The sequence below is a fragment of the Panthera uncia genome, chromosome X, assembly GCF_023721935.1.
Source record: "Panthera uncia isolate 11264 chromosome X, Puncia_PCG_1.0, whole genome shotgun sequence".
NCBI classification, from domain to species: Eukaryota; Metazoa; Chordata; class Mammalia; order Carnivora; family Felidae; genus Panthera; species Panthera uncia.
In genome coordinates this window covers 94,021,567-94,034,035 of record NC_064817.1, presented here as the reverse complement: position 1 = coordinate 94,034,035, position 12,469 = coordinate 94,021,567, and the positions used below count along the sequence as shown (strand labels likewise).

At 42.4% G+C, this 12,469-nt stretch overlaps 1 non-coding gene across 1 annotated transcript; it reads left to right on the top strand.

Annotated features, from left to right (window-relative positions):
- The first annotated feature begins 12,110 nt into the window (after positions 1 to 12,110).
- On the top strand, positions 12,111 to 12,217 carry LOC125932513 (U6 spliceosomal RNA). Its single transcript, XR_007460657.1, has one exon. It is a non-coding gene; the product is annotated as a U6 spliceosomal RNA (small nuclear RNA).
- The last annotated feature ends 252 nt before the right edge of the window (positions 12,218 to 12,469 follow it).

Below are 12,469 nucleotides of genomic sequence, written 5' to 3'. Positions count from 1 at the left end.
TCCCCTGTCCTTGGGCAGCCAGGAGTGTCCGAGGAATAGCACACATACTCCGGGGGGGGGGGGGGGGGGGGGAGGAAGGGGCGGTGCTGTTAGCATGTACTTTGCCCTCAGCTTGCCCCACGCTCCCTCATCAGAACTCATGAACCATGAAATCATGACCCAAGCTAGAGTTGGATGCTCAACTGACTGAGCCACAGAGATGCCCCACTCCTTGTTAATTTTATATCATCAGTTTTTTAAAGAACGTTGTCCTGCAGAAGGTATATTTTTATACATTTGCCTTAAAAAAAAAAAACCTTTCTAATCACAGTTGTTCTGCTGAAAAATACTGTAAATCTCTCAGTTTAAAATCCTCCATATTCCCTTTCCACATTAAAGGTTTTTTCAAGTTTATTTATTTATTTTGAGGGAGAGAGAGGTGAGCAAGCCAGTGGGGAAGGGACAGAGAGAAAGAGGGAGAGAGAGAGAGAGAGAGAGAGAGAGAGAGAAAGAATCCCAAGCAGGCTCCATGCTGTCAGCCCAGAGACTCATGAATAATGAGATCATGACCTGAGCAGAAACCAAGAGTCAGAAGCTCAACCGATTGAGCCACACAGGTGCCCTCCAAATTAAATTGATCAGACCACTTTTAAGGAAGAAACAAAGGCTTTTTACTTTGCTTAAACTTGAGAAATGTGACCTTCCCCTATGAGTCAGACCCTTTTGGGTACTTGTAATGGGTGTAAGCATGATAGTATTTTTTATCTTTCTATTTCTAATAATTATTCCAGAGTATCTAAAGGACAGGCTTGTAGTGAATCAGAAACACTCTACTCCCAACCCAGTTCTCTTTTGCCTCCCTACGATACATTTTAAAATAACGCAAAGAAATGAAGAAAAATCCCTCATTGCTATAGTTCTTATCTAAACTGTTCTAGGGGCACCTGGGTGGCTCAGTTGGCTGAGGGTCCAACTTTGGCTCGGGTCATGATCTCGCGGTTTATGGGTTCGAGCCTCACATCGGGCTCTGTGCTGAGAGCTCAGAGCCTGCAGCCTGCTTCACATTCTGTGTCTCCCTCTCTCTCTATGCCTTCCCTGCTAATGCTCTGTCTCTGTCAAAAATGAATAAACGTTAAAAAAAATTTTTTTAATGTCCTCAATGCATGTAGAGTCTTTCAGTCATGTCTTGTTTTTATCATGTTTCTTTCTCGTATCATATGACTTTACTGAGGCAGACATTTCTCATTTCTTTCTCTTTTTTTTAGTAGTCTCCATGCTCAACGTGTGGCTCGAAATCACGACCCTGAGATCAAGAGTCACATGCTCCACCGACTGAGCCAACCAGGCCAGGCAAACATTTCTAAGCAGAGGTATAAGATGATTAGTTCCTTCTGCAGCACAGGATGTCACAGAAGTGACAGAATCAATTTTCAGAGAGTTTCAGGAATAACAATTTTTTTTTTAGTTATGAGTCAGGAGTTGAAAGCAACATATTCTTTCTTTTCCAAATTTACCAGTGTCCTTATTTCTTGCAGCTAATTGCTTTCTTCCAGCACTTAGAAAATCTGCAGAAAGAATGTGAGAGCAGTCCTGTCTGCATGGGTGCAATTTCTTAAGGAAGGGACCCTCGCATATCTGAACATGATCTCTCCCTTTGAGCTCAAGATGGGTGCTCAGGGGAACGTGTAGAAAAGGACAGTCCCAGCCCCTCCCAAAAGGGAACTAGGCATTGGAGAAGCAATGGAAAAGTCCAAAAGAAGATGCACATGACAGAGCTGTGCCAGATGTGGTGTGATTATTGATTCTGTCCCAAGCAGTCTTGGACTTTGATCAAAATCAGAAAAAAAAAGTGCTTTCACAGAAAATGTACCTAGCTAATATCAGTTTCTGGCTCAAGCTGGCCAGTGAATGCATGTACACGGCAGAGCCTGTTTGAAAGACTACTTTGGAACATTTTTTTAAATTTTATTTTAGAAAGAGAGAGCACGCAGACAATGGGGAGAGACAGAGAAACGTAAGCAGGCTCCACGCTCAGCGCAGAGCTCAACGTGGGGATCAATCCCATGTCTCTGGGATCACGACCTGAGCCAAAATCATGAGTCGGACCCTCAACCGACTGAGCCACCTGGGCACCCCTTGAGAGACTACTTTGGAAGCCAGATCATGGACGACCAAGTTCACTGCCTCAACTGCCCCAAACCAAAGTGCCCTTTGTGGCCACCTATAGTCAGGTAAGTGCTTACTCATCTGGAAGCTCACTTCCCAATGGGAACCTGCCTCTCAAGAACTTCATTGAAGAGGCTCACCAGGACATTCCCAGGCCTGCAGCCAGGCCTTAATCTGTTTTCTGTATCCAGCAAGAATGATGCTTGTATCTCACTTTAGGGGTACACAAATCTAAATCCACCTCTGCTGACCCTGAAATCAGCAGTCCTCCACAGGGCAAGTGCTTTTTTTTTAAAGTTTATTCAGTTATTTTGAGAGAGACAGAGACAACACGGGTGGGGAAGGGGCAGAGAGAGAGAGAGGGAGACAGAGAATCCCAAGCAGGCTCCACGTGGTTAGCCTGGAGCATGACATGGGGCTCGAACTCACAAAACAGATCATGACCTGAGCCGAAACCAAGAGTCGGACGCTTAACTGACTGAGCCACCCAGGCTCTCCCACAAGTGTTATTTTGTAGTGCTGGCCATTTGCTTTGTAAACCTGCTATAAATCCCATCATCCTGGGGAACGTTCTAGCCTCTCTTTTCATGAGCTTAGTGTCTGTGGCCCACACCTCCTGGATGGGTTAATCTGGTTATTTATAGCATTTAAGCAAAGTACAGCCACAGTTGGTTGGAGCCTAGAGTGAGAAGAAGGCTCTACGTGGCTAAGCAGCTGAACTGGCCCAGAATCCTAAGGGTTTCCCTGTGTTGTAGCACCAGGGACCGAACTGGCCGGGAGGACGTCCAACTTTGTCACACGTTCTGCTTCCTTCCAGGGGAAGGGACTAGTGCCAGAGGAATCATTTGCGTATTACGACCACGTTCTCCTCCAGTCCTCCCGGGACCTGAAGGGGGTGTGGTGACTTGGCTCCCATTCATGCTGCCAGCTGTGATGGCTCCGCCATGGGCATGTGTGCCCGCCACAGTTATGCCTTCTGTATTCTGTGCCAACCGACCCCCCCTTAGAGCCCCTCCACAGGAGATGACTGTAGGATGTTGGGATGTGTGAACTTGACAAACTAGAAAAAAACAAGCCTCTTCATTTTAATGGTAATTTTATCTCTTTATTTCTTTATTTCATCATTTGTGCTCTTGGCATAACCTGTTGTGGGTTCTGGGAATACAGCGTCGAACCAAAGACACAAACACCTCTGTCGGCACGGAGCTTACTTTCTACCGGTGGGGACACAGGCAATAAGCCAAGCAAATAAGGATATTACGAGGTGGTAAGAGCTAAAGGGGAAACATGGAGCAGGGACATGGTGTAAAATGTTTCCAGGAGAGGGGGAAGAGACGAAATTTTAGTTAGAATGTGCAGTAAAGACCTCCTGGTGAATTGGTTTGGAGTAGAGGCCAGAAGAAAGTGAGAGGACAAGCCTTTACAGATACCTTGGGGCAGGGCTCTCCAAACAGAAACAATAGCTACGTAATTTCTACCCCTGAGCACAGCATGTAGATCATGGGGGACAAATGAAGAACCACGTAAGCCACCCGTATGTTCCTTCCACGGCACATATCTTTGATGAGTCGATGAGCGCTTTCCCACAGTACCCAGATATGGCCTGGGAATCCTCTCGAACACAGCTTGTATTAACTTGCCATTGCTGCCATAACAAACTGCCACAAACTCAGTCACTCAACACGAATTTCTTATCTCCCGGTTCTGTAGGTCAGCAGTCTAGGTAGTATGTCGCTCCGTGGATCCGTTGTTTACAATGTCACAGGGCTGACAGGGTGCCCGGATGGCTCAGTCGGTTAAGCGTCTGACTTCGGCTCAGGTCATGATCTCACAGTTCGTGAGTTCGAGCCCCGCATCGGGCTCTGTGCTGACAGCTCGGAGCCTGGAGCCTGCTTTGGATTCTGTGTCTCCCTCTCTCTCTCCTCCTCCCCCACTCATACTCTTCTCTCAAAAGTGAAAAAACATTAAAAAAATGTCACAGGGCTGAAATCAAGCCGTCAACAGGCCTGCATTTCTTTCAGGAGGTTTTGGGGATGAATTCACCACCCAGCTCATGTAGGTTTTTAGCTAAATTTAGTTCCTTATAGTTTGGGGACTAAGGACCTCATTTCCTTGTCGTCTGTCAGCCGAGAGGCAGTTTTTGCTTCTAGAAACTGCTCTCATTCCTTCTCGTGCTTTTCACATGGCTTTCCTCCAGCAACAGCTGGTGGAGCCCCGCCCACAATCTGCATCTCTCCACCTGCTCCTTTTCCCACATGTCTGTTGCCTCTGGCCAGGTGAAGTTCTCTGCTTTTAAAAGCTTCTGTGATCAGACCGGCCCCACGCAGCTAACCCAGGATAGCGTCCCTCTGTTAAGGTCCATCACCTTAACTGTATCTGCCAAGTGTCCTTTTTGGTACGTAACGTAATAGAGTCAGGGGATATAGGGATCTGTGCATGGACACCTCTGGTGAACTATTCCATCTACCACAGGACAATCCAGAGAGCTATCACTAGTTGGCATAGGAAGAGGAGATGAAACTTCTTTGCCATCCCTGATCTAGATCATGATAGGGAGTTGTAGGCCTTTTGCATCCACACATCTAGACTTTGGTTCCACCCATTGCAACCTGGGTGTTGTTTTCTTTTTCTTTTTCTTTTTCTTTTTCTTTTTTTTTTTTTTTTAGTGTTTATTGATTTTTGAGAGAAAGAGACAGAGCGCAGGCAGGGGAGGGGCAGAAAGAGAGGGAGACACAGAATCCAAAGCAGGCTCTCCAGGCTCTGAGCTGTCAGCACAGAGCCTGACGCGGAGCTCAAACTCACCGACCGTGAGATCATGACCTGAGCCAAAGTTGGACGCTCAACCGACTGAGCTGCCCAGGCGCCCCTGTGTGTTAGTTTTCTATTGTTGTGTGACATGTTACCCCGAACTTAGCCACTTAAACCAACGCAAATTTATTATATCATTTCTTTGTGTCAGAGGAGTCTGAGCATAGCTTAACGGGATCCTCCATTCACGCTCTCACGACCTGTAATCAAGGTGTCAGTCAGACCATGTTCTTATCTGGAGCCTTGACTAAGGAAGCATCTACTCCGAAGCTCATTCAGGTTGTTGGCAGAATCCATTTCCTCGTGGTTTTAGGGCCACGGTCCGTATTTGTTAGCTGCCTCTCTGCCAAAGGGCACTCTCAGCTTCTAGAAGCTGCCTGAAATTCTTGGCCGTGGGGCCCTCACCATAGACAATCTCACATCATTGTAGGTTACTTTTCCAGAGCCAGCAAGGGGAGTCCCTCTCTCTCTGTGTCTCTCTCTAGTCTGTTAACACATAGTCTTTCTTTTTAAGTTTGATTCTTCTTTTTAAGTTCATTTTATTTATTTTGATGGAGAGATAGAGGCAGAGAGAGAGAGAGAGACAGAGAGAGAGACAGAGAGAGACAGAACGAGAGAGAATCCCAAGCAGGTGCTACACTATCAGCACAGAGCCTGACATGGGGCTCAATCTCACAAACTGTGAGATCATGACCTGAGCTGAAATCCAGAGTCAGACGCTTAACCAACTGAACCACCCAGGCACCCTAAGGTAACATACAGCAGTGACATCCCATGACTCTTGCCATATTCTGTCAGTGAGAAGCAAATCACAAATCCCACTCACATTCAAGGTGGAGATGATACAGGGTATGAACATAGGGGCCACCACAGGGTCTATCCATGACAGCCAATTTGATGACTTACTTAGAAAACTCTGTATTTTTGTTAAGACTTCCTACTCGGAAAATGAAAATTGCCGCTACATAAAATGTTCTTACCCAAAGTGAATGAGGGCTTCACTTTTCAAAGTAGTTTCGGAGTGCCTGGCAGGTTCAGCCAGAAGACCATACAGCTCTTGATCTTGGAGTCATGAATTCAAGCCCCATGTTGGGTGTAGAGATTATGTAAATAAAGAAAAATAAGAAACTTAAAAACAAAAACCAAAGTGCTTCCATAACTCTTCATTTCACATTGATTGTTCTGAATATCACACCCTTTGAAGTCAAATGGCTTACAAAGCCAAACTGCACGTGTATGTGAGCACACACACACACACACACATTTAAGTTTGTTCTCAGACCTGCTTATCCTGGGATATAGCACCCCTGGCGTGGGGCTCTGGAAATGTAGACATTTTTCTATTAACCTGAGTATATGATGTTTGCTTTAGATTTTATTGTTCCTTGTGTTTGTGACTAAATTGAATTTAGTGATAAGTCCCTATTACCTAACTGAGGAAGTTCGCATTATATTTAATTATTTCATGACATGCCTCAGACCTTGCGACAGAGTGGAGGGGTTGGCACCAGGTGCTGATTGAGATTTTTTAAAAAATTACTTAGCCATTTTAAATTGCATACTTGAAATATAAGCAATTTTCAATTCTAGCATGAACATGTAATTATCATACTCCCCTTCAAGCATCCATGTTTGGTTTGGACCTATTGCTTATCAGAAGGTTTGCTCATTATTTAGCTAAGGAACACTTGCTAAGTATTTTGTTTTACTAGCCACACTAAATATTAAGCATGAAATAAAAGGTATTTGTCATGGTTCCTGTCTGTCTCAACCCTGCATGGGAAAAGGGAAAATTAGGGAATGGTTGTACTGGATCTCCTGGAAGAAGTGAGTTTCTCTTTGGTTTTATAGTCCTGATGGTTTTCGTTTCTATCTTTATCTCCAGAATTTTTTTTTCGAGTTTGTTTATTTTGAGAGAGAAATGAGTCGGGGCAGAGAGAGAGGGAGAGAGAGAATCCCAAGCTGTGGGGGATAAGCTTAGGAATCCCCCGGGTTTACACCAATGGGTTGACAAGGCATAAAGAAATACAAAGTCATAAAATCCTCACAGCCGAGTTTGGGGAAACCAGATTGGCACTCCAAGAATAGGGGGGTGCAAAGACACCCCGAGAGTAGGGAGGCACAAAGGTGCCAGGATTAGGGAGGTGCAAAAGCACCCCTATTTTGGGTGAGAGGGTGCAGAGCTCCCCAAAATAGAGAGAGGCAAAGGCCTGAAATAGAAACGGCACAAAGGTGCCCAATACATAGGAATAACAAGATTATATATTCAGGCTGAAAGCACCCCAAATTTAGTACTATAGCAGAAAGCTGCTTTCACAGGAGAATAGGGCCAGGTTAGGTAAATTGGTGAATTGGACTATGGACCCACTGCCCTGCAGGCAAAGCAGTCCGGAATGGAGATGGTTAACAAAACAAAAGGTGCCTTGTCAACCCTGAGGTTACTCCCCCTACCTGTCTCATCCCCTAGGCTGGCTAAGGTAAACAGAGATGCTGCCTCAAGTCTGCTGTAAACAACCCTCCTCCCGACTGCCCGGGGCCCGGATTTTGTTTTTTATTAACCCAAACCCCTAACCACGAATATCTTCAAGACTCCCTTTCCCTCATGTCCACAAGTTAATGTTCACAGATGCATTGTCCCTTTGTGCGTGTCCATTGCCATGTTTGTAAGCCTTCTGATCCTAATAAAAATGGGGCAAGGACCCTTATTCGGGGCTCTTGTCTTTTCCCAGACATTAGCCATCTCTCACTTTAATCCTGCATCTGCTCTTTTGCAGGCCAAAAGAGAACTTTAGACTTAGAGTCTACGACACCAAGCAGGCTCCACACTGTCAATGCAGAGTCCGACTCAGGGCTTGAACCCATGAAATGTGAGATCATGACCTGAGCCAAAATCAAGAGTCGAACACTTAACCAACTGAGCCACCTAACCACCCCTCCCTCTGGAAATGTGGTGGGTTTAAGATGTCACGTACTAGCTATATGTAGTATTTCTGCTGGATTTGGTTGCATTCTCTGTCAAGAACAAAACCCTTAGAAGCATTTTAGTGATCCTGCCTCTGCCTGTTTTAACCAGTTTTGTATACAAACTTCCCCAGGCACAAGAGTAACTTTGTTGGGGCGTATAATTTGCAGAATGTAAATCTGGTGCTTAACTAAGTACTCAAATTCATTTAGAAATCCCCTTATAAATGTATTACAAGTATTAGTGACATTTTATATAATTTTCTTGAAAATGAGTTTTATGATGGCGACATATATCATGTCTGGAAATACTTATTTTTATATCCTTTCCTTGCCCAATTTATTTTTATTGTCAAATTATCACAAACGCTCAGGAAAATTGAAGGAATACTAGGATAATGAACCTGGCACATCTTTTACCTATATACTTAAAAAAATTTTTTTTAATGTTTATTTATTTTTGAGAGAGACAGGAATGCGAGTGGGTTAGGGGCAGAGAGAGGAGGAGACACAGAACCTGAAGCAGGCTCCAGGCTCCGAGCTGTCAGCACAGAGCCCGACACGGGGCTCAAACTCACAAGCTGTGAGATCATGACCTGAGCTGAAGTCAGACGCTCAACTGACTGAGCCACCCAGGTGCCCCTCACCTATATACTTTTTTAATGTAAATGCTGTCATATTTGTTTTCTTTGTGTCTGTCTCCTGAACCTTGTGAAAATAAGTTACAGTTGTCATGACACTTATAATTCTAGATATATCCATTAAACTTCTTCAAAAAAGAAATGTTCCTTCATAACCACAATGCTATTGCCACATCTAAAAACAATTAACAATAATGTAATAATATCATCATATACCTAGTCCATATTCAAATTTCCCCAATTACCCAAATGTCTTTTATAGCTATTTTGAGAATAAGTATCTAGTTCATGCATTGCACTTGTGTTTAGATATTATGTCTTCAGATTCTTTTAATCTGTAACGCATCTATGGTAAAACCTTGGTTTGCGAGCATAATTTGTTCTGGAAACATGCTTATAATCCAAAGCACTTGTATATCAAAGTGAATTTCGAGAACCATTGGCTCAGTTATGATCATGTGACATTCAGCATCATGTACTACTTGTATTGCAAGACATCACTCATTTATCAAGTTAAAATTTATTTTAAATTAAAATTTATTCCACTCATCTTGCAGAACACTCCCAGAACAAGTTACTTGCAATCCAAGGTTTTACTGTATTTACCACCTTCCTTATGACATTGGCTTTTTGAAAAGTTGTCTTGTAAGGAAAGAATTATGAAAGCAGCAAGGGGAAAAAAGTTCTTAACCTATAAAGGAAGACAGATCAGGTTCACAGCAGACCTATCCACAGAAACTTGGCAGGCTAGAAAGGAGTGGCAGGATATATTCAACGTACTGAACCGGAAAAATCTGCAGCCAAGAATTCTTTATCCAACAAGACTGTCAATCAAAATAGAAGGAGAGAGAGATAAAGAGTTTCTCAGACAAACAAAACTAAACTAAAGGAGTTTATGACCACTAAACCAGCCCTGCAAGAAATTTTAAGGCGGATTCTTTGAGTGGAGAAAAGACAAAACAAAGCAAAACTAAAAAGACCAAAAGCAACAAAGACTAGAAAGGACCAGAGAACATCACCAGAAACACCAATTCTACTGGCAACACAATGGCACTAAATTCATATCTTTCAGTACTTACTCTAAATGTCAATGGACTAAATGCTCCAATCAAAAGACACAGGGTACCAGAATGGATAAGAAAACAAGACCCATCTATATGCTGCTTACAAGAGACCCATTTTAGACCTAAAGACACCTGCAGATTTAAAGTCAGGGGATAGAGAACCATCTATCATGCTACAGTCATCAAAAGAAAGCTGGAGTAGCCATACTTACATCAGACAAACTAGATTTTAAAATAAAAGCTATAACAAGAGATGACAAAGGGCATTGTATCATAATTAAGGGGTCTATCTACCAAGAAGATCTAACAATTGTAAATAATTATGCCCCCCAGGATGTATTCAATGTGCTAAATCGGAAAAATATGCAGCCAAGAACGTTTTATCCAGCAAGGCTGTCATTCAGAATAGAAGGAGAGGTAAAAAGTTTCCCAGACAAATAAAAATTAAAGGAGTTCGTGACCACTAAACCAGCCCTGCAAAAAAATTTAAGGGGGACTCTGAGGGGAGAAAAGATGAAAAAAAAAAGAGACCAAAAACAACAAAGACTAGAAAGGACCAGAGAACACCACTGGAAACACCAACTCTACAGGCAACATAATGGCAATAAATTCATATATTTCAGTACTCACTCTAAATGTCAATGGACTAAATGCTCCAATCAAAAGACATAGGGTAAGAGAATGGATAAGAAAACAAGATCCATCTATATGCTGTTTACAAGAGACCCACTTTAGACCTAAAGACACCTTCAGATTGAAAGTAGGGGGGTGGAGAACTATCTATCATGCTAATGGTCGCCAAAAGAAAGCCAGAGTAGACATACTTATATCAGACAATGTAGATCTTAAAATAAAGACTGTAACAAGAGATGCAGAAGAGCATTATATCATAATGAAGGGGTCTATCCATCAAGAAGATCTAACAATTGTAAATATTTATGCTCCAAATGTGAGAGTACCCAAATATATAAATCAATTAGTCAGAAACAGAAGGAAACTCATTGATAATAATATCACAATAGTAGGGGACTCGAACACCCACCTACAGCAATGGACAGATCATCTAAACAGAAAATCAACAAGGACACAATGGCTTGGAATGACACACTGGACCAGATGGACTTCACAGATGTATTCAGAACATTTCATCCTAAAGCAGTGGAATACATATTCTTCTCCAGTGCATATGGAACGTTCTCCAGAATAGATCACATGCTGGAACACAAATCAGCCCTTAACAAGTACAAAGATTGAGATCATACCATGCATATTTTCAGATCACAATGCTATGAAACTCAAAATCAACCACAAGAAAAAATTTGGAAAGATGACAAATACTTGGAGACTAAAGAACATCCTACTAAAGAATGAATGGGCTAACCAAGAAGTTAAAGAGGAAATTAAAAAGTACATAAATGATAACACCACAGCCCAAAACCTCTGGGATGGAGCAAAGACAGTCATAAGGGGAAGCATGTAGCAATCCAGGCCTTCCTAAAGAAGAAAGAAGGAAGAGGGTTGTGTCTCAGATACATAACCTAACCTTACACCTTAAGGAGCTGGAAAAAGAACAGCAAATAAAGCCCCAAACCATCAGAAGACAGGAAATAATAAAGATCAGAGCAGAAATCAATGCTATCGAAACCAAACCAAACCAAAACAAAAAGAAAAAAAACAGTAGAATAGATCAATGAAACCAGAAGCTGGTTCTTTGAATTAACAAAATTGATAACCCCTGGCCAGACTGATCAAAAAGAAAAAGGAAAGGACCCAAATAAATAAAATCAAGAATGAAAGAGGAAAGAGGCACCTGGGTGGTCCAGTTGGTTGTGTGTCTGACTTCAGCTCAGGTCATGATCTCGCTGTTTGTGAATTCGAGCCCCGCATCAGGCTCTGTGCTGACACCTCAGAGCCTGGAGCCTGCTTTGGATTCTGTGTCTCCCTCTCTCTCTGCCCCTTGCTTGCTCATGCTCTGTCTGTCTCTCTCTCTCTCTCTCTCTCTCTCTCTCTCAAAAATAAGCATTAAAAATTAAAAAAAAAAAAGAATGAAAAGAGATCACAACCAACACAACAGAAATACAAACAATAATAAGAGAATATTATGAGCAACTATATGCTAACAAAATGGGCAATCTGGACGAAATGGACAAATTCCTAGAAACTTATAAAGTACCAAAACTGAAACAGGAAGAAATAGAAAATTTGAGTAGACCCATAATCAGTAAAGAAATCGAATCAGTAATCAAAAATCTCACAAAACACAAGAGTCCAGGGTCGGATGGCTTTCCAGGGGAATTCTACAAAACACTTAAAGAAGAATTAACACCTATTCTCTTAAAGCTGTTCTAAAAATAGAAACGGAAGGAAAACTTCCAAACTCATCCTATGAAGCCAACATTACCTTGATTCCAAAACCAGACAAAGACCCCACTAAAAAGGAGAACTACAGACCCATTTCCCTGATGAATATGGATGCAAAAATCCTCAACAAGTGCTCGCTTCGGCAGCACATATACTAAAATTGGAACGATACAGAGAAGATTAGCATGGCCCCTGCGCAAGGATGACATGCAAATTCGTGAAGCGTTCCATATAAAAAAAAAAATCCTCAACAAGATACTAGCCAACCGGATCCAACATTAAAAGATTTATTCACCACGACCAAGTGGGATTTATACCTGGGATGCAGGGCTGGTTCAATATCCGTAAAAAAAATCAATGTGATTCATCGCATCAATAAAAGAAAGGACAAGAACCACATGATCCTCTCAACAGATGCAGAGAAAGCATTTGACAAAATACAGCATCCTTTTTTGATAAAAAACCCTCAAGAAAGTAGTGATAGAAGGA